This window comes from Pan troglodytes, chromosome 9 (assembly GCF_028858775.2).
Source record: "Pan troglodytes isolate AG18354 chromosome 9, NHGRI_mPanTro3-v2.0_pri, whole genome shotgun sequence".
NCBI lineage: Eukaryota > Metazoa > Chordata > Mammalia > Primates > Hominidae > Pan > Pan troglodytes.
In genome coordinates, this window is record NC_072407.2 from 109,961,750 (window position 1) to 109,984,033 (window position 22,284).

Consider the following 22,284-nt stretch of genomic DNA (forward strand, 5'->3'; position numbering starts at 1 on the left):
ACATAGCTTATAATTAACAGGACTCTTACTGTGGCCTCTGGCAAAACTGTTCCCCTTTGGAGATCGGGACCTCTTAACCTGCAGAGTCCAGGATTGCAGAGATAGAGAAACACAATTCTGAAGTCTCAAGTAGCTCACTGGGAGTGATGGTGAGGCCACTTCTGCTTTCACCCCTTAGTTCCTGGATCCATGTATTCGTCCTGTTGGGGACACTTGCTATACATAGGTCTTCTATTCAAGGTAAACTTTGCATCATGGAGGATAGTGCCCATCCTTGTAAAGTATCTTCACCAAGCAGGCACATCAGCTCTGCCTTTAGCAGGCCATTCTAATGCTCCATCAGGTCAGCAGTTTATGGGTGGTGCAGTATACGATATAATCAGGGATCTCATGGTCATGGCCCACCCCTGCACATTCTTTGATATAAAGTGGGTCCCTGGTCTGGTGTGATGATATACTCGTGCTTTGCTGAGTCAACGCAAGCAAGAAAGGCAGAATCATACCTAGCATATGTGTCTATTCCTGCCAGAATTAACAATTGACCTTTCAATGTAGTCTACTTGCCACCAAGTTGCCAGTTAGTCACTTTGAGGGATGGTACTTTATCAATGACTCCGTGCTGGTCTCTGCTGCAAGTAGATTGGACATACAATGGCAGACATTCAACCTGGATAAGTGGGGGCCCATACTGTTGGGTCTATGTACAGCCTTCCTCCCTGCCATCACGACTACTTTGCTCACATGCCCTTTATGCCAGAGCTGAATGGGCAATGACAGAGGCTGGCTGATTCCAACTGGGAGAGTAATTTTGTCTTCTTGGTTGTTTAGTGCCTCTTCTGAGGCACATGCTCTCATCAGTGCTAACATGTGATATGAAGACCTTCATACTCAGTACCTGCTTCTATATATTCACTCTGCCCCTATCCTTGACTTCTTTGCCCTCAGTCATCATCCCCTCACGCCCTGATCAGAGAGCCATGCCTTTCCCACTGCCCAGGAGTCTGTCTATTCTACTTCAAGCCATTTCTCTTTCCACACAAACTGAGTGACCAAGGTATCAAAAAAAAAAAAAACACATCTGGATATTAGTTAAAGTGGTAAAAACAGATTTTACTCAGTAACTATTACAATAGGGGAAAAGGGACTTTGGTATAGAACTGGACTCAATTTGGCCAGGCTCAGTGACTCATGCCTGTAATCCTAGCACTTTGGGAGGCCAAGGTGGGGCGATCGCTTGAGCTCAGGAGTTTGAGACCAGACTGGGCAACTGTGATGTTTAATACTGAGTGTCAACTTGATTGGATTGAAGGATACAAAGTATTGACCCTGGGTGTGTCCATGAGGGTGTTGCCAAAAGAGATTAACATTTGAGTCAGTGGGCTGGGGAAGGCAGACCCACCCTTAATGTGGTGAGCACAATCTAATCAGCTGCGAGCAAATATAAAGCAGGCAGATAAATGTGAAAAGAAGAGATTGCCCTGGCCTCCCAGCCTGCATCTTTCTCCAGTGCTGGATGCTTCCTGCCCTCGAACATTTGACTCCAAGTTCTTCAGTTTTAGGACTTGGGTTGGCTCTCCCTGCTCCTCAGCTTGCAGACAGCCTATTGTGGGACCTTATAATCATGTAAGTTAATACTTAATAAACTCTCCTCTCTCTATATATATATTAGGCTACATCGGTATATTCTATTAGTTCTGTCCCTCTAGAGAACCCTGACTAATACAGATTTTGGTACCAGAAGTGGTTTTAGAGGAACAGAATATTAAGGATGAAGTTCTTTCGTTGTTTTGGAGGGGTTTCTGGAGTTGGCTGCTTAATATGATTAGACCCGAATATGCTAAGGACTCTACTTCTAATAGTATAAAAAACACTGATAGCCCTTGGTGTGAACTGTTTAGGGAGTTATGCCAAATAAATGCATTTTACACTCCTGGTTCACTGCTCGTGAGAGGCAAGGAGTTAATACATTTGACCATATGTGGAGAACCAAGAACATAATGAAGCTGATTGGTTGCTCCTAAGTTCAGTGGACTAAGTGATGAAAGAAAATGATGAACTCAGGGATCCTGTCTCCCAGCTTCTGAAGCAGATACTAAGCCTCAAATCTACTAAGATTGCCGTGAGTGAGAGTCTTACCTCCTGTAGAGAAAGTGCTGAAATTGTGGAAAAACAGACACAAGCTCTTATCATGCAAGTGGCTGACCTGCAATGAAAGATGCATGCACAGCCTTACCAGGTATCTACTGTTAAAGTGAGGGCATTGATTGGAAGATAATGGAACCTTGAAACTTGGAATGGGGATGTGTGAGAGGACCATGGTGAAGCTGGGGACACTGAGTTTGTAAACTCTGATGAACCTTTTTTGCCAGAAGGAACAGCTTCCCCATCCCCAGCAGTGGCAACATCCCCTCCCCAACCCATGCTGCCATCAGCCTTTCCACCCTTGTCTGAGGAGATAAACCCTGTGCTGCCTGAGGCAACTGTGATGCCCTCCCCTGAGGCAGTTGCCAGGCAAAATAATGTTGATTCTCCTCAGGAGTCACCCCCAACACCCCTGCTTGTTTCTAGACCTATAACTAGACTAAAGTCCCGGTGGGCCCCTAGAGGTGAGGTTGAGAGTGTGACCCATGAGGAGGTGTGCTACATTCGAAAAGAATTTTTGAGTTTTCTAACTTATATAAACAGAAATGTGGAGAACAGGCATGGGAATGGATATTAAGGATATGGGATTATGGTGGAAGGAACATAGAGCTGGATCAGGCTGAATTTATTGTTTTGGGCCCACTAAGTAGGGACTCTGCTTTTAATGTTGCAGCTTGGGGAGTTGAAAAAAGTTCTAATAATTTATTTGCTTGGCTAGCTGAAATATGGATTAAAAGATGGCCCACTGTGAGCAATCTGGAAATGCCTGATCTCCCTTCGTTTAATGTAGAGGAAGGGATCCAAAGGCTTAGGGAGATTGTGATGGTGGAATGGATTAGTCACTTTAAACCTACTCATCTCAGCTGGGAGGGTCCAGAAGATATACCCTTGACCAGACCCTCGCAAAATATATTTGTGAGGGCAGCACCTGCATCTTTGAAGAGCCCTGTAATTGCTCTTCTCTATAAGTCAGATCTAATGGTGAGAACTGCAGTCACTCAACTACAAAATTTAAATACAATGGGAATAATTGGATCCCAAGGGGGCAGGGACCGAGTGGCACCACTCAACCATCAAAGGCAAAGTGGGCATGGCTACCATAATGGACAGCAGAGGGAAAGTGGCAATCAGAATAGTCTGACTGGTGTAGAGCTCTGGCATTGGCTAATTAATCATGTTGTTTCTAGAAGTGAAGTTGATAGGAAGCCTACTACCTTCCTACTTAATTTATACAAGCAGAAAACTTCTAGGTCGAATGGACAAAAGACTAGTTTGAATTATAAAAACAGAGAATCACGGCCCCTCAATCAATTCCCAGACTTGAGCCAGTTTACAGACCCAGAACCCCTTGAACGAAGGGGAGGCCAGGTCCCCTTGAGGAAGGACCTCACTACATTACCAACAATTTATGCAGTGAATTGTTCTCCCATCCTTCCCCAAGGAGACCTCCAGCCTTTTACCAGGGTAACTGTGCATTGGGGAAAGGGAAATGATCAGACATTTCAGGGACTACTGGACACTGGCTCTGAGCTGACATTGATTCCAGGGGACCCAAAATGTCATTGTGGTCCTCCAGTTAAAGTAGAGGCTTATGGATGTCAGCTAATTAATAGAGTTTTAGCTCAGGTCCAACTTACAGTGGGCTCAGTGAGTCCCCAGACTCATCCTGTTGTCATTTCCCCAGTGCCAGAATGCATAATTCGCATAGACATACTTAGCAGCTGGCAGAACCCCACATTGGCTCCCTGACTGGTAGGGTGAGGGCTATTACAGTGGGAAAGGCCGAATGGAAGCCATTAGAACTGCCTCTACCTAGAAAAACAGTAAATCAAAAACAATATCGCATCCCTGGAGGGATTGTGGAGATTAGCGCCACCATCAAGAACTTGAAAGATGCAGGAGTGGTGATTCCCACCACATCCCCATTCAACTCTCCCATTTGGCCTCTACAGAAGACAGATGGATTTTGGAGAATGACAGTGGATTTTCATAAGCTTAACCAAGTGGTGACTCTAATTGCAGCTGCTGTACCAGATGTGGTTTCATTGCTTAAGAAAATTAATTCCTGATACCTGGGATGCAGCCATTGACTTGGCAAATCCCTTTTTCTTCATTCCTGTCCATAAGGCCCACCAGAAGCAATTTGCCTTCAGCTGGCAAGGCCGTCAATATACCCTTACCGTCCTACCTCGGGGTGTATCAACTCTCCAGCTTTGTGTCATAATCTTATTCGGAGAGACCTTGATCACTTTTCACTTCAGCAAGATATTACACTGGTCCATTACATTGATGACATTATGCTGATTGGATCCAGTGAACAAGAAGTAGCAAGCCCACTGGACTTATTTATTTATTTATTTATTTATTTTTTGCAGTTGCAAGATTTAATAGAGTGAAAACAGAGCTCCTATACAAAGGGAGGGGACCCAAAGAGGGTAGCCGTTGCTGGCTCGAATGCCTGGGTTTATATCTCGATCATTGTCCCTCCTGCTGTGCTCTCAGGCGATAGATGATTGGCTATTTCTTTACCTACTGTTTTTGCCTAATTAGCATTTTAGTGAGCTCTCTTTACTACCTGATTGGTAAGGTGTGAAATAAGTTGCAAGCCCTGTGTTTAAAGGTGGATGTGGTCACCTTCCCAGCCAGGCTTAGGGATTCTTAGTCAGCCTAGGAAATCCAGCTAGTTCTGTCTCTCAGTCCCCGCTCTCAACAGGAAAACCCAAGTGCTGTTGGGGAGGTTGGCCGACAACCGCTGTAACAGCTTCCTGCCAAATTGGGGCATAGTAGGGGTTGTGCGGTTGAGATTTCCTCGGGAGGGGTGCCTTCGACGTCATCAATGTCGGCGTGTGGGCTAGCAGGCCGGTCCAGGGGTCTGCAGTAGATCTTAGTCATGGACTGCATCTGGGGCTCCATTTGAAGAACAATTTGTAGATTTACAGCTTCAATTCTGGAAGAGACAAACTTAACAAGGAGGTTAAAGATACAGGAATTGAAATGTATAGCCTGCAGTGTAGGGGATTATTTCTTTGGCACACTTTACAGGCCCTGACTATCTGCTTGATAATTTTTAAAATGCCTGGTCCAGTAAATAATAATTTGGCCATCTGATGGATGCTATCAATGCCTAAGTTTAAGGTTTGGTGAAGGGTTTTAAATAATTTTCATCGGTTAGCTGCAGGCAAAAGTATTCTTCCTTTGTTGGCTAGCCATCCTGAGGGTGGGTTCCCTATTCTATTTCTCCTGTTGAGTACTGGGGCTTGGCTTCCTGGAGGGGATTACCCCATAGTAGGGGTCTTTCTATAAGCAATTTTAATGGAGGGTCCTGCCTTGTGGCTCTTTTGGCTTCAATATTCTCTTGGCTATTCCCTTTTATTTTCTTTTCCTTTCCTTTCTGATTACCCCAGCAGTGTAAGACTGCCACCTCTTTAGATTTCTGCACAGCCAATAATAATCTCCTGATGGCTTCCTGATGTTTGATTGGTGTTCTCTCGGAAGTTAGGAATTCCCTTTCTCTCCATATAGCTGCATGGGCATGGAGGACTAGGTAAGCATACTTACAGTCTGTATCTCTATTTACCCTTTTTTCTTTTTCTAATTTTAGTGCCCAAGCGAGGGCTATTTTAGTTTTGCCAGCTGAGTGATAGTTTATATTAGTTTTGCCAGTTGAGCGATAGTTCCTGAAGTGAGGGAATTACTTTCAAGTATTTTATTATTACTGGCCAGTGCATACCCCGCTTTTCAAATTCCTTTTTCAACAAAGGAACTTTCATCACTATACAAGTTGAGGTCGGGATCAGTCAAGGGAACCTCTAGAAGGTCCCCTCGAGTGGCATAGGTTTGAGCAATCACCTGTTGACAGTTATGTTCTATCTTTTTTTCATTGTCTGGAAGAAATGTGGCTGGGTTAAGAGTTGCACAAGTGTGCAGCCACATCACTGGCCCTTCAAGTAATAGAGCCTGATATTTAAGTAAACAGTTGTCTGACAGCCACAAGTCTCCTTTAGCAGTGAGTATGCCGTTGACATCATGAGATGTCCACACAGTAAGATCTCTTCCCTGTATCATTTTAACTGCTTCAGATACTAAGACTGCTACTGCCGCCACTACCTGTAAACAGTGAGGCAAACCCTTTGCCACTACATCAATTTCCTTACTCAGGTATGCCATGGGTTGCAAGCTTGTCCCTTGGACCTGTGTAAGGACTCCTAGAGTTATTCCTATTTTTTTCTGTGACATATAAAGAAAAGTCTTGCCCCGTTGGCAAGCTTAACACTGGGGCTTGGGTTAGTGCCTTCTTTAGGGCCTGGAAAGCCACTTCTGCTTCAGGTGTCCATCTTACTAAATGGGTATTGGCTTTCTGAGTTTCCTTAATTTCACTGGACTTATTGGTGAGACATTTACATGCCAGAGGATGGGAAATAAATCTGACTAAAATTCAGGAAACTTCTACCTCATTAAAATTTCTAGGGGTCCAGTGGTGTGGGGCCTGTTGAAATATTCCTTCTAAGGTGAAGGATAAGTTGCTGCATTTGGCCCCTCCTACAACCAAGAAAGAGGCACAATGTCTAGTGAGCCTATTTGGATTTTGGAGGCAACACATTCCTCGTTTGGGTGTGTTGCTCTGGCCCATTTATTGGGTGACCCAAAAGGCTGCCGGCTTTGAGTGGGGTCAGGAGAAGGGTTTGCAACAGGTCCAGGATGCTGTGCAAGCTGCTCTGCCACTTGGGCCATATGACCCAGTAGATCCAATGGTGCTTGAGATGTCAGTGGCAGAAAGGAATGCTGTTTGGAGCCTTTGGCAGGCCACCATAGGTGAATCACAGTGGAGGCCTCTAGGATTTTAGAGCAAGGCTCTGCTGTCTTCTGCAGATAACTACTCTCCTTTTGGCCTGCTGCTGAGCTTTGGTGGAAACTGAACATTTGACTATGGGTCATCAAGTCACCATGCGACCTGAACTGCCTATCATAAACTGGGTGCTTTCTGGCCCATCTAGCCATAAAGTGGGTTATGCACAGCAGCATTCCATCATCAAATGGAAGTGGTACATACATGATCAGTTTCGAGCAGGTCCTGAAGGCACAAGTAAGTTACATGTGGAAGTGGCTCAAATGCTCCTGCCACCCTGCCTTCTCTTCTCCAGCCTGCACCAATGGCCTTATGGGGAGTTCCCCATGATCAGTTGACAGAGGAAGAGAAGACTAGGGCCTGGTTTACAGATGGTTTTTCATGATATGCAGGCACTACCCGAAAGTGGACAGCTGCAGCACTACAGGCCCTTTTTAGGACATCCCTGAAGGAGAACAGTGAAGGGAAATCTTCCCAGTGGGCAGAACTTTGAGCAGTGCACCTGGTTGTGCACTTTGCATGGAAGGAGAAATGGCCAGATGTGTGATTACATACTAATTCATGGGCTGTGGCCAATGGTTTGGCTGGATGGTCAGGGACTTGGAAGAAGCATGATTGGAAAATTGGTGACAAAGAAACTTGGGGAAGTGGGTATGTGAATGGACCTCTCTGAGTGGCCAAAAACCATGAAGATATTTGTATCCCATGTGAGTGCTCACCAACAGGTGACCTCAGCAGAGGAGGTATTTTAATAATCAAGTGGATAGGATGACCCATTCTGTGGACACCACTCAGTCTCTTTCCCCAGCCACCCCTGTCATTGCCCAATGGGCCCATGAACAAAGTGGCCATGGTGGCAGGGATGGAGGTTATGCATGGACTCAGCAGCATGGACTTCCACTCACCAAGGCTGACCTGGCTATGGCCACTGCTGAGTGCCCAATTTGCCAGCAGCAGAAACCAACACTGAGCCCTCGATATGGCACCATTCCTCAGGGTGATCAGCCAGCTACCTGGTGGCAGGTTGATTATATTGGACCTCTTGCATCACGGAAAGGGCAGAGGTTTGTCCTCACTGGAATAGACACTTACCCCAGATATGGGTTTGCCTATCTTGCACGCAATGCTTCTGCCAAGACTACCATACATGGACTCATGGAATGCCTTATCTACCATCATGGTATTCCACACATCATTGCCTCTGACCAAGGCACTCACTTTGTGGCTAAAGAAGTGTGGCAGTGGGCTCATGCTCATGGAATTCACTGGTTTCACCATGTTCCCTATCATCCTGAAGCAGGTGGATTGACAGAATGGTGGAATGGCCTTTTGAAGTCACAATTACAACGCCAACTAGGTGACAATACTTTGCAGGACTGGGTCAAAGTTCCCCAGAAGGCCATGTATGCTCTGATTCAGTGTCCAATATATGGTACTGTTTCTCCCATAGCCAGCATTCACGGATCCAGGAATCAAGGGGTGAAAGTGGAAATGGCACCATTCACCATCACCCCTAGCGATCCACTAGCAAAATGTTTGCTTCCTGTTCCTGTGACATTACGTTCTGCTGGCCTATAGGTCCTAGTTCCAGAGGGAGGAATGCTGCCACCAGGAGACCCAACAAGGATTCCATTAAACTGGAAGTTAAGATTACCACCTGGACACTTTGGGCTTCTCCTACCTTTAAGTCAACAGGCTAAGAAGGGAGTTACAGTGTTGGCTGGGGTGATTGACCCGGCTAACATTTTTCATCAAGATGAAATCAGTCTACTACTCACAATGGTGGTGAGGAAGAGTGTGCATGGAATATGGGAAATCCGTTAGGGCATCTCTTAGTATTACCATGCCCTGTGATTAAGGTCAATAAGAAACTACAACAGCCCAATCTAGGCAGGAGTACAAATGGCCCAGACCCCTCAGGAATGAAGGTTTGGGTCACTCCACCAGGGAAAAAAAACACTACCTGCTGAGGTGCTTGCTGAAGGCAAAGGGAATACAGAATGAGTAGTAGAAGAAGGTAGTTATCAATACCAGCTATGACCACGTGACCAACTGCAGAAACAGGGGCTGTAATTGTCATGAGTATTTCCTTCCTTTTTTTTTTTTTTTTGCTCTGTCGCCCAGGCTGGAGTGCAATGGCGTGATCTCAGCTCACTGCAACATCCGCCTCCTGGGTTCAAGCGATTCTCCTGCCTCAGCCTCCCAAGTAGTTGGATTACAGGCATGTGCCATCGTGTCCGGCTAATTTTGTACTTTTAGTAGAGATGGGGTTTCACCATGTTGGTCAGGCTGGTCTCGAACTCCTGACCTCAGGTGATCTGCCCACCTCAGCCTCCCAAAGTGCTGGGATTATAAGCTTGAGCCATCATGCCTGGCCATTTCCTCCTTCTTTTGCTAAAAACATGTTGGTGCATGTATACACTTGTACTAAGAAAATATTTTATTTCCTTGTCCTTTATCATGTGACAAGATTTATCGACTTCACATGAGAGTTTAAGTATTGTTAACTTTATGTAATAGTATTTGAGTTGGGGATTATTGCATTTCCAGTTGTACGAAGGACAGTGGTATTATGTTGGGCATAATTATGAACTTATTGTCTTTATTTGAAGATTATGTATGATCTCAGGAGATGTGTATGGGTCCAACTTGACAAGGGGTGGACTTGTGATGGTTAATACTGAGTGTCAACTTGATTGGATTGAAGGATACAAAGTGCATGGTGGTGCATGCCTGTAGTCTTAGCTACTTGGGATGCTGAAGTGGGATTGCTTGAGTCAAGAAATTCAAGACTGTGGTGAGCTATGATTGCATCACCATACTCCAACCCATGCGAGACCCAGTCTCTTAAAAAAATAATGTTGGCATGCATGCATATGTTCATTGCAGCACTATTCACAATAGCAAAAACATGCAATCAACCTAAATGCTCAACAATGACAGATTGGATTGAAAAAATATAGTCCATATACACCATGAAATGCTATGCAGCCATAAACAAGAACAAGATTATGTCCTTTGCGGGGACATGGATGGCTGGAGGCCATAATCCTTAGCAAACTAATTCAGGAACAGAAAACCAAATCCCAGACGTTCTTACTTATAAGTGAGAGCTAAATGATGAGAACACATGGACACACAGAGGGGAATAACACACACTGGGGCCTTTCAGAAGGTGGAGGGTGGAAGGAGGGAGAAGATCAGGAAAAATAACTAATGGGTACTGGCTTAATACCTGGGTGATGAAATAATCTGTATGACAAACCCTCATGACACAAGTTTACCTAAGTAACAAACCTGCACATGTAACCATGAACTTAAAAGTTAAAAAAAATAAAAAAGTGTTGGATGACACAGGATTCCAAGCTTCTTGCCTGCACAGCTTGCTTGTGCCTGCAGTATGACTTGTGCTTGATCCTGGATGCACCACTTCCATCTCTTAAAATAGAGTTGCAGTGCTTGGTGGCTCTGATGGAAACCAACTGACGAAGGGCAAGTGTAGCCCTATGGTCACTTGGTGCTTAATGGTCAGGCTTTTCACCTCTCTCAGTGCCCAGTATCATGCTAGTAGCTTTTCTTAAGGCATATAATTCTCTACTATGGATGGAACAACTATGATCCAGAAACCTAGGGCTGCTTGTGATTCTCCCATTGAGTCTTACCATAAACTCCATTGGGTATCTTTCCCTACCGCCGACACGTTTAATGCTATAGGATCTGCTGGTTGTTTGGTTCAAGCAGCAAGGTCACTTGCGCGACAATACAGACCTGCTTTAGAGCCTTTCCTTTTCTAGAAACCTGGTACATGGGTAAAACAGCATTGCCTGATTGGACTAACTTGCCTTCAGAATCTGAAGAGACCCAAGATTCGTTCTCCCTTCTTCATGACAGGAGATGTAAGATGCAGCAATTTATTCCTTTTTTTTTTTTTTTTTTTTTTTTGAGACAGAGTTTTGCTCTGTCACCCAGGCTGGAGTGCAGTGGCGTGATCTTGGCTCACTGCAACCGCCACCTCCCGGGATCAAGCAATTCTCCTGTCTCGGCCTCCTGAGTAGCTGGGATTACAGGTGCCCACCACCACACCCGGCTAATTTTTGTACTTTTAGTAGAGACGGGGTTTCACCATGTTGGCCAGGCTGGTCTCAAACTCCTGACCTCAAGTGATCCACCTGCCTTGGCCTCCCAAAATGCTGGGGATTACAGGTGTGGGCCACTTCGCCCAGCAGCAATTTATTCTTTACTTCAGGTGAAATATCCCAGCATGCACCTGATCACTTTTCACTCTTGTGTCAAGTTCCTGAGTCTTTATAGGGTTTATTTCACATCTCGGAAGTGAATGTAGCTTCCAGCATCATAAAGACTTCCAGCATTATAGCCACATCTTGCTCATTCCACCTGATAGCATGATGTCATTTATCAAAATGATGTTGAACAAGATGTTGACATAGTCCAGATCTCTTTGGACTATAGGATGACAGAGGACAGGAGAGTTAACATAGCCCTAGGGCGAAACTGTACATTTCTGCTGTGGTCTATTACATGTGAATGCAAACTGTTTCTGATCCTATTTTCTTATGGGGATAGGAAAGATTGTATTCACCAAATCAAAAGCCATAAGCCATGTACCTAGGACCATGTTAATCTACTCAAGCAAAGATACCTCATCTGGGACAGTGCTATGATTGATGCTACTGGTGCCATAATTGGTTGAGTTTGAGAGTCTGCTGCCATTCTACAATATCTGTTTAGTGTTTTCAGGGGGAGGACTGGTAAATTAAATGAAGATATATGAGGATTACCAGCCCTGAATCCTAAAATGTCTAACAATGGTCCTAATTTTCACCATCTCCTCCAGTATATATTTATTATCTTGGCCAGGGAACATGTGCACTTTCGGAAGCTACTACTTCGCCTTCCCCACTACGCTAGTTTTTACTACACAATGAAAAGGGGAACAACACACACTGGGGACTTTCAGAGTGTGGAGGGTGGGAGGAGAAACAGGCTAATGATCTAGTATGTGCCAATTACCAGGCACAGTCATGTTGCTTAACAATGGGATGTGTTCCAGGAAATGTGTTATTAGGCAATTTTGTCATTGTGTGACCATCATAGAGTGTACTTAACAAACCTAGATGGCATAGCCTACTACACACCCAGGCTGTGTGGCAGAGCCTATTGCTCCTAGGCTACAAACCTGTACAGCATATCACTACTGAATACTGTAGGCAATTGGAACACAATGGTAAGTATTTGTGTATCTAAACAAAAAAGGTACTATAAAAACATGATATAAAAGAGAAATAATGATATACCGGTATAGGGCACTTACCATGAATGGAGTCTGTGGACTGGAACTTGCTCTGGGTGAGTCAGTGAGTGAGTGGTGAGTGAATGTGTTGGCCCAGGACATTACTGTACCTACTGTAGACTTTATAAACCCTATATGCTTACGCTATACTAATTTTTAAAACTTTTTCTTCAATAATAAATTAGCATTAGCTTACTATAATTTTTTTACTTTATAAACTTTTTCATTTTTAAAGAACTTTTTGACTCTTGTGATAACACAACTTAAAACATAAAGTACATGTACAGCTGTACAAAAATATTTTCTTTCTTTATATCCTTATTCTATAAGCTTTTTTCTATTTTTAAATTATTTTATTTTATTTTTTAAATTAATTAATAAATTTATTTATTTATTTTGAGATGGAGTCTTCTCTGTCACCCAGGCTGGTGTGCAGTGGTGTGATCTCGGCTCACTGCAACCTCCACCTCCCGGCTTTAAGCTATTCTCCTGCCTGAGCCTCCTGAGTAGCACTGGCCTTTATTTTTATTTTTTCAACGTTTTTTAAACGTTTTGTGAAAAATGAAGACACAGCTGGGCACGGTGACTCACGCCTGTAATCCCAGCACTTTGGGAGGCTGAGGCGGGCAGATCACGAGGTCAGGCGTTCAAGACCAGTCTGGCCAACACGGTGAAACGCCATCTCTACTAAAAATACAAAAAATTAGCCAGGCGTTGTGGTGTGTGCCTGCAGTCCCAGCTACTCAGGAGGCTGAGGCAGGAGAATGGCATAAACCCGGGAGGTGGAGGTTGCAGTGAGCCAAGATTGTGCCACTGCACTCCAGCCCGGGCAACAGTGCAAGACTCCGTCTCAACAAAAAAACAAAAACAAAAATCAAAAAACAAAGATACAAACACACACGAGCCTAGGCCTACACAGGATCAGGATCATCAATATCACTGTCTTCCACCTCCACATCCGGTCCCACAGGAAGGTCTTCAGGGACAATAACACATATGGAGCTATCACCTCTTAGGATGACAATGCCTTCTTCTAGAATAAATCATGATGGACAGAACCTACCTGAGGCTACTCTACAGTTAACTTCTTTTTATATAAATAGAAGAAGTTCACTTTATTTTATTATTTTTTGTTGTTGTTGAGATAGAGTTTTGCTCTGTCACCCAGGGTAGAGTGCAGCGGTGCAATCTCGGCTCACTGCAACGTCTGCCTCCCAGGTTCACGTGATTCTCCTGTCTCAGCCTCCTGAGTAGCTGGGATTACAGGCAGATGCTCCCATGCCTGACTAATTTTTGCATTTTTAGTAGAGATGGGTTTCACCATGTTAGCCAGGCTGGTCTTGAACTCCTGACCTCAAGTGATTCACTCGCCTTGGCCTCCCAAAGTTCTAGGATTACAGACATGAGCCACCATGCCGGACCTGAGTACACTTTAAAATAACCACTTAAAGTATAGTATAGTAAATACATAAGCCAGTAAATACATAAGCCAGTATTATCATTATCAAGTGTTACTTACTATACATAATTTTATGTGCTATACTTTTATATAACTGGCAGTGCAGTAGTTTTGTTTATACCAGCAACACCACAAACACTTGAATAATGTTATGCTATGACATTATGACAACTGTGCCGTCACAGGCAATAGGAATTTTTTACCTCCATCATAATTTTATGGGACCACTGTTATATAAGCATTGTTATGTGGCACATAACTGTATGTCTATTTCGATTATACATTTGAGGAATGAGGAAATGACCACTGGATGAGTCTCTAGATGCAGTGAACCCACGTGAGCTGTAAGCTGTCCCTAAGCAGGGGATCATTTATTACCTGATCCCTGTATGCCCCTATTCTAACAGCGGACCCATGATGACACTTCAGCTCTCTGAATGTCATCAGAGTCAACTTGGACCTTGTGTCCAATGGTCCTTGTGCATAGTTACCCAAGTAAATGGCTACAGTTCTCTTTGGAAAAGGATGGAGGCAAACATTACTCTAATACGTACACTTACTGAGGTGTTGCAGGGTCTTTCCTTCTGGAGACCCAACCTCTTCTTCTTTTTTTTATTTGAAACGGAGTCTCACTCTGTCGCCCAGGCTGGAGTGCAGCGGCGCCATCTTGGCTCACTGCAAGCTCCACCTCCTGGGTTCACACCATTCTCCTGCCTCAGCCTCCCGAGTAGCTGGGACTACAGGTGCCTGCCACCACGCCCGGCTAATTTTTTGTATTTTTAGTAGAGACAGGGTTTCACCATGTTAGCCAGCATGGTCTCGATCTCCTGACTTCGTGATCCGCCCGCCACAGCCTCCCAAAGTGCTGGGATTACAGGTGTGAGCCACTGCGTCTGACCCTGGAGACCCAACCTCTTCTAAAGTCAGTAGACTCTGGGTCTGAAAACTGGCTCAGTTCTGAAAACCGGGCAAGGGATTATGACTTTTTATTGGGGTGACTGTTCTCAACCTCCTGATCATACATCCTTGATTTATTTTGATCATATAGATTGAGTATACCAGTTTGGTGGCCCATCTATTTCATTTTAAAAAGTATATTTATTTATTTATTTTTGAGACAGAGCCTCACTCTGTCGCCCAGGCTGGAGTGCACTGGCGTGATCTCAGTTCACTGCAAACTCCACCTCCCAGTTTCAAGCGATTCTCCTGCCTCAGCCTCCCGAGTACCTGGGATTACAGGTGCAGGCCACCACGCCTGGCTAATTGTTGTCTTTTTAGTAGAGGCAGGGTTTCGCCATTTTAGCCAGGCTGGTCTCGAACTCCTGACATCAGGTGATCCACCCACCTCAGCCTCCCAAAGTGCTGGGATTACAGGCATGAGCCACCACACCCAGCCTTGGTGGCTCATCTATTTTTATAACAGGGACATGTATTAGTTAGGGTTCTCTAGAAAAACAGAACCAATAGGATGTTTACATACAAAGAAAGAGATTTATTGTAAGGAATTGGCTCACACAATTACAGAGACTAGCAAGTCCAAAATCTGCAGGGTGGGCTGGCAAGCTGGAGACCCAGATGAGCTTATGCTGCAGTTCAAGCCTAAAGGCTATCTGCCGTAGAGCCAGGAAGAGCTAATGTTGCAAATTAAGTCCAAAAGCTGTCTGCTGGAGCATTCCCTCTGTCTCAGGAGAGGCTGGTTTCTCTCTCCTATTCAGGTTTTGAATTGGTTGGATGAGGACCACCCACATTGTTGTGAGTAAGCTGCTTTACTCAAATTCCATTGATTTAAATGTTAATCTCATCTAAAAACACCCTCACAGAAACACTGGGAATAATATTTGTGGGTACTCCTTGGCCCAGCCAAGTTGACACATAAAATTAGCCATCAGACACCATGTTCTGCAACTATCTCCATAAATCTCTGCAAATAAGACCCCCCCCGACTGCCCCTTTGACCTTGACATACTTTATGATCATTGTGTCCGTATGGTTTCTAAGAATGAAGTGTCGCCATCTAGACTCTGTTTTAGAGTCGTATCATTGCCAATCCTATCAGGGAGCCTAGTTCTGTAAGGACCTCTCCTACCATCAGCCCTATCCTCCGGAGGAGAGCCACAGTTGACCTTCTTAGTGAGTGACACAGACGCCCCTCTTACTAGGACATTCCTTATTGCCTCGGTAAATCATGTATCTCTGGGCCTTTCTGTGGTACAGAATCATCTGGAGGATTTTTCTACTTTTCTAGAATATCCATTTCAGCATGCCCAGTTCTCAGAGCCATTTAACCCTTTCTTCTACTACCTGCCATGTCCCTTAGTCCAGGCGTGCCCAACCCCTGGGCCGTGGACTGGTACTGGTCCATGGCCTGTTAGGAACCGGGCTGCACAGCAGGAGGTGAGTGGGCGAGTGAGCATTACTGCCTGAGCTCTGCCTTCTGTCAGATCAGCAGTGGCATTAGATTCTCATAAAAGCATGAACCCTATTGTGAACTGTGCATGCCGGGGATCTAGGTTGTGCACTTCCTCTAAGAATCTAACTAATCCTTGATGATCTGAGGTGGAACAGTTTCATCCCAAAACCATCTCCCCTCCCCACCATCCACGGAAAAATTGTCTTCCACAAAACTGGTCCCTGGTGCCAAAAAGGCTGGGGGTCGTTGCCTTAGTCCATAGCAAGTGTTAAAAAAAAAAAAAAGGCCAGAAACAGTAGCTCACGCCTGTCATCCCAGCACTTTGGAGGCCAAGGTCGGGGGATCACTTGAGGTCAGGAGTTTGAGACCAGCCTGACCAACATGGTGAAACCATGTCCCTACTAAAAATACAAATAAAATTAGCCAGGTGTGGTGACACACCACTATAATCCCAGCTACTCAGGAGGCTGAGGCAGGAGAATCACTTGAACCCAGCAAGCAGAGGTTGCAGTGAGCCGACATCGTGCCATTGCACTCCAGCCTGGGAGACAAGAGCAAAACTCCGTCTAAAAAAAAAAAAAAGAAAAACCCACCTGTCACAACAATTCTGGCATCTGGCATCTAACTTCAGTTAGTGTGGACATCATCTTTTCTATGTTTCTAGAAGGCATCAACAGAGAAAGTTGGCACTACCTCCTCGGGTTCTTGCCAAAACATTAAATCCAATATCCTATGAAAGAGCTCCAAAATCAATAAAATTTTCCTCACTCAACCTTATATTCTGGCCTGCTGATCAAACACCTTCAGAGACCAATAGCATGCACAATACTCCAGCACATATTGGCAGTCCTATAGCTCTTTTTGGAATACAGTCTCTTTCCTCCCTTATCAAGCCCAGCACATTTTTAACTGGGTTATACAGGCCCACCTCAGAGATATTGCAGGTTCAGTTGCAGATTGTTGCAATAAAGTGGGTCACAAAATTTTTTTTGTTTGTTTTTTTGAGACGAAGTCTCGCTCTGTTGCTCAGGCTGGAATGCAATGGCACAGTCTCGGCTCACTGCAACCTCTGCTTCCCGTGTTCAAGCAATTCTCCTGTCTCAGCCTCCAGAGTAGTTGGGACTACTAGCTAATTTTTGTACTTTTAGTAGAGATGAAGTTTCACCATGTTGACCAGGCTGGTCTGGAACTCCTGACCTCAAGTGATCCATCTGCCTTTGCCTCCCAAAGTGCTGGGATTACAGGCGTGAGCCACCGCACCTGGCCTTTTTTCCTTTTTTTGTTTTTTGTTTTTGTGTTTGAGGCAGGGTCTTGAACTGTTACCCAGGCTGGAGTGCAGTGGTGCTAGTCTTGGCTCACTGCAGCCTCAACCTCTCAGGCTCAAGCGATCCTCCCACCTCAGCCTACCAAGTAGCTGGGACTACAGGCATGTGCCACCAAGCCTGGCTAATTTTTGTATTTTTTGTAGAGGTAAAGTTTCATCAAATTACCCAGGCTAGTCTCGAACTCCTGGCTCAAGTGATCTGCCCACCTTGGCCTCCCAAAGTGCTAGGATTATGGCGTGAGCTACTGAATCCAGGCTTTTTTTGTTTTTTGTTTTCCAATCCTGCACCTTCTATAACAGAATTTTTTGTTTCCCACTGTATATATAAAAGTTATGTTTTTACTATACTGTAGTCTACTAAGTGTGCAATAGAACTATGTTTGAAAAAATAATGTACATACCTTAATCTAAAATGTTGTGAAAAAAATGCTAATGAACCTAACCTTTCAGCAAACCATAGTCTTTTTGCTGGTGGAGGGTCTTGCCTGGAAGTTGATGGCTGCTGACTGATCATGGTGGTGATTGTTGAAGGTTGGGGTGGCTGTGGCAATTTCTTAAAATAAGACTATGGTGAAGTTTGCTGCATCAATTGACTCTTCCTTTCATGAAAGATTTCTCTGAGGCATGCCATGTTGTTTGATAGCATTTTATCCACCATAGAACTTCTTTCAAAATCAGAGTCAATCCTCTCAAACCCTGCTGTTGCTTTATTAACTAAGTTTATATGATATTCTAAATCCTTCATTGTCATTTCAACAATGAAGGATTCAGCATCTTCACCAGGAGTAGATTCCATCTCAAGAAATCACTTTTCTCTGCTCATCCATAAGAAGCAACTCCTCATGCATTCAAGTTTGATCATGAGATTGCAGCAATTCAGTCCCATCTTCAGGCTCCACTTCTAATTGTAGTTCTCTTGTTTTTTCCATCCCATCTGCAGTTACTTCCTCCACTGAAGGCTTGAACACCTCAAAGTCATCCATGAGGGCTGGAATCAACTTCCTTCAAACTCCTGTTAATGTTGCTATTTTGACCTCCTGCCATGAATCACAAATGTCCTTAATGTCATCTAGACTGGTGAATCCTTTCCAGAAGGTTTTTGATTTATTCTGCCAAGATCTGTCAGAGGAATTGCCAGCTATGGCAGTTACAGCTTTAGGAAATGTATTCCTTAAGTAATAAGACCTGAAAGTCAAAATGACTCCTTGATCCATGGGCTGCAGAATGGATGTGAGCTAGCAGGCATGAAAACAACATTCATCTCTGTTCATCTCTGTCAGAGCTCTTGAAGCATTTTTGATGAACTGTAGCATTTTGAAAGAAATCTTTTTTTCTGAGCAGTGGGTCTCAACAATGGGCTTAAAATAGTAAACAATGCCACAAACATATGTGCTTTGTCTAGGCTTTATTGTTCCATTTCTGGAGCACAGGCAGAGTAGATTTAACATAATCCTTTTCTTTTCTTTTTTTTTTTTTTGAGATGGAGTCTTGCTCTGTCACCCAGGCTGGAGTGCAGTGATGCGATCTCTGCAATCTCGGCTCACTGCAACCTCGCCAAAGTACTGGGATTGTAGGCATAAGCCATTGCACCCAGCCAATTTAACATAATTCTTAAGGGCCCTTGGATTTTCTGAATGGTAAATAAGTACTGACTTTAACTTAAAATCACCAGCAGCATTAGCTTCTAACAGGAAAGTCAGCCTGTCCTTTGAAGCTTTGAAGCCAGGCATTGACTTCTCTAGCTATGAAAGTTCTAAATGGCAACTTCTTCCAAAAAAAGACTATTTTGTCTACATTGAAAATTGTTTATCACAGTCACCTTCATCAGTCATCTTAGCTAGATCTTCTAGATAACTTGCTGCAGCTTCTACATAAGCACTTGCTACTTCACCCTGCACTTTTAAGTTACGGCGACAGCTTCTTTCCTTACACCTCATGATCCCAACTATGCTAGCTTCAAACTTTTTTTTTGCAGCTTCCTCTCAGCCTTCATAAAATCGAAGAGTGTTAGGGCCTTGCTCTGGATTAGGCTTTGGCTTAAGGGAACGTTGTGGTTGCTTGGATCTTGTATCCAGACCTCTAAAACTTCCTCCATATCAGCAATAAGGCTGTTTGGCTTTCTTATCACACAGAAAGGGTGTGGCCTTGGGTAACGTGGCTCTCTGCCACTGAGGCAATCCCTGAGGAAACTGCTAGCTGAATGTTGCCTGTCAACAGCACTGCCAGAATCTGGGGCAATAAGTCTTTCACAGAGGGATGATCAGAGTGGGGTATCTCAGTGTCCATCTTAGAAGATTATGAATTAGAAAGACTTAAGGGATATATCAACCACCTATATTGTGTTGATCATATGTTCCTGATTCAACCACAGAAAAGATTTATGTGGCTGGGCATGGTGGCTCACACCTGTAATCCCAGCACTTTGGGAGACCAAGGTGGGAACATTGCTTGAGTCCAGGAGTTGAGCCTGGGCAACATAGTGAGACCCCATCTCCACAAAAAATACAAAAATTAGCTGGGAGTGGTGGAATGTGCCTGTAGTCCTAGCTACTTGGGAGGCTGAGGCAAGTGGATCACTTGAGCCTAGGAAAGTGGGGCTGCAGTGAGCTATGATCACACCACTGCACTCCAGCCTGGGCAACCGAGCAAGACCCTGTCTCCAAAAAATAAAGGAATGATATGACAGTCAGGGAAATTGGAATACTAAACAGTGATATTAAAACATTGTTAGTTTTTTGGTGTGATAATGGTATTATTTTTCTAAAGAGCTCTTATCCTTTAGAAATACATACTAAAATGTGTATGAATGAAATGATACGCTATTGATTACAAGTAGGTTGGAGTATACATGAAATAAGAGTGACTATGAGTTGCTGGTATGTGTAGAAGACAAACAATGGCCCCCTAAAGATGACCATATCCTAATTTCTAGAATTTGTGAACATGTTACCTTATACAGCAAAAGAGACTTTGCAGATGTTGTGATCAAGTTAAGGATCTTGGGATGGGGAGTTTAATCTTTTCCAGATGGCCACAATATAATCACAAGTGTCCTTATAAGAGGAAGGCACGAAGGTTAAAGTTAAAAAAAAAAAAAAAAGACCACGTGTAAAAGGAAGTAGAGGGGAGCAGATCAAAGACAGAAGATGCTACACTGCTGGCTTTGAAGATGGAGAAAGGAGCCACCAGCCAAGGAATTTGGGCAGCTTCTAGAGGCTGGACAAGGCAAGGAACACATTTTTCCTGAAACCTTTAGAAGGAGTGCAGTCCTGCTGACACCTTGATTTTAGCCTTCTAACCTCCAGAACTATAAGAGAATAAGCTTGTATTGTTTTAAGTCACTAAATTTATTATTTATTTATTTATTTTGGAAACAGGGTCTTGCTCTGTCACTCAGGCTGGAGTGCAGAGGTGTGATCTTGGCTCACAGCAACCTCCGCCTCCTGGGCTCCAGCTATCCTCTGGCCTCAGCCCCCCAAGTAGCTGGGACCACAGGCACCCGCCAACATGCTTGGCTAATTCTTTTGTATTTTTTTGTATAGATGGGGTTTCACCACATTGCCCAGGCTGGTCTCAAGAGATCCTCCTGCCTCGGCCTCTCAAAGTGCTGGGATTACAGGCATGAGCCATCAAGCCCGGCCTTCTTCAACATTTTTTTAAGCCCATATCTTAGTATGTTCTTCCACATTTTATCTCCCTAATACATTTTCAATTGTCTTGTCAAGTTTCTGTTAAAAAAATGATTGAAGTATTATATTGAAATTTTATTGAATATGCAGATTAATTTGGCAGAATTAATTTCATATTAGAGGTGAATGTAACAGGCTGTTCCTGCTAGTCTGAGTTGATTGTGTATACTTAGTGGGAAGATTCAGGCTATCGTCCCTTCTAAGTTTCAAGAATTGAAGGGAGGTCTGTGGTTCTCCAGCCAGCCCACCTATGACAGAATGCACAATTTCTATTCAAACAAAAGAGAGGGGAAAATGACCAGCTGGGGCCTGGTGTGGTGGCTCACTCCTGTAATCTCAGCACTTTGGGAAGCCAAGGTGGTGGATAACTTGAGTCCAGGAGTTTGAGACAAGCCTGGGCCACACAGTGAAACCCCATCTCTACAAAAAAAGCAAAAAATTAGCCAGGCTGCTCAGGAAGGCTGAGGTGGGAGGAACGATTGAGCCCAGGAAGCTGAGGTTGCGGTGAGCTGTGATCCCCCCAACTGCACTCTGGCCTGGGCAACAAAGCTAGACCCTCTCTCAAAAAAAAAAAAAAAAAAACCACTTGACCTTTCAAGATGCAATCTACAATACAGCTTTACTACCACAATGTAAATATTTTAAGCTCTGTTTGTTCCCTTATGCATATTCTCAATTGGCTCATAATTAGCATTTCTAATTATATTTTCTGAAATCACCAATATATTTTAGATAGCTGACTAAATTATGGAGCTCAATGGAGCAGAACAACATAAGCAGAATTGATCCTGAGCATTTTGAAGCATGCCTTGGAGACTAACAAAATAAAACAAAATTTAAAAGTGATAGGGGAAGTGGAGGCTAGTAAAAGGAGCAGCAAAATTTAGGTATTAATGTCGATGTGGGCCAGGAGCAGTGGCTCATGCCTATAATCCCAGCAGTTTAGGAGGCCGAGGTAGGTGGATCACTTGAGGTCGGGAGTTCGAGACCAGCCAGGCCAACATGGCGGAACGCTGTCTCTACTAAAAATACAAAAATTAGCTTGGCGTGGTGGCGCACGCCTGTAATCCCAGCTACTAGGGAGGCTGAGGCAGGAGAATTAC

At 44.1% G+C, this 22,284-nt stretch overlaps 2 pseudogenes; both read left to right on the forward strand.

The window, feature by feature from the left end:
• The first annotated feature begins 1,065 nt into the window (after positions 1–1,065).
• On the forward strand, positions 1,066–6,436 carry LOC134807376 (uncharacterized; annotated as a pseudogene).
• On the forward strand, positions 6,308–9,061 carry LOC134807406 (uncharacterized; annotated as a pseudogene).
• Positions 9,062–22,284: the final 13,223 nt, after the last annotated feature.